Here is a 951-nt window from a genome sequence, read left to right as displayed (position 1 = left end):
AAAGTACTAAACTGTTTCCAAAATGAAGGGATAAGTGAGAAGAGCAATCTAAACTCAATCCATCACTTCTCATTTAAATGGAGTCAGCTGCTTTTCAACAATCATACTGCATTAATCTCATAAAATTTCATCCTTCAAACAGCCATGCATTCTATTATTTCTGAGTATTCTAGAAATGGACAACATATAAGAAAACAAATCTTCATGTTTCTAGGAAAACATCATCAAATAACTGTCTTTGGCAAAGAATATTTTATCAACCTACCTCATGGATTCAGATTACATTTATAATCAAGAAAATAGATTGTGAGGCAAAGGATATTGGGCCCATGGAAGCTTACATGTTTCTTAAGTTACCTATTGTTTATATATATATTTATAGCCATTTTACCTCAACATGTATTACATGAATATAGAGCTTTTCATTTTCTACAAATTTAGTTCACAGATTGGTTATAGCTCAGAGCGATGGGTATATTTGTAGAGGGGAAATGGATGTAAAAATAAAGATAACTTTTTAATGGTCAAGAGTATGGAAGGTTATTTAAGAATTTCATGTTGTTTAATCTTAAACAAAACATCTAAAGTGTTTAGTGAATATTTGTATAGATTTATCTACAGCACCAAAATGAACTTTAATTTTTGTAGCATCCAAGGACTATAATATTTCCAAATTTCAGTCTACCATGTATTACTTATGAAAGCAATTTCTAAAATTCTTTACCAAAAGATAACACACACTTCCAAGCATAAACAATGTCACTCAGATTGCATAATAAGATGCTGTGAACTAAGAGTTTCCTTGTTTTCAATTTGTTTGGAAAGCAGGGTGCCTATCTTCTTGTGATAAGTGAGGAACACATTTGGAAGGGCATCAAAAATTTTGAAGCATATATTCTTTGCTTCTGCAGGACCAAGTGTTAGTATGTGATTCAGTTGTGAAACAGCTTT

Source organism: Mus musculus, chromosome 8, assembly GCF_000001635.26.
Source record: "Mus musculus strain C57BL/6J chromosome 8, GRCm38.p6 C57BL/6J".
NCBI lineage: Eukaryota > Metazoa > Chordata > Mammalia > Rodentia > Muridae > Mus > Mus musculus.
Note: the sequence above shows the minus strand (reverse complement) of the source record.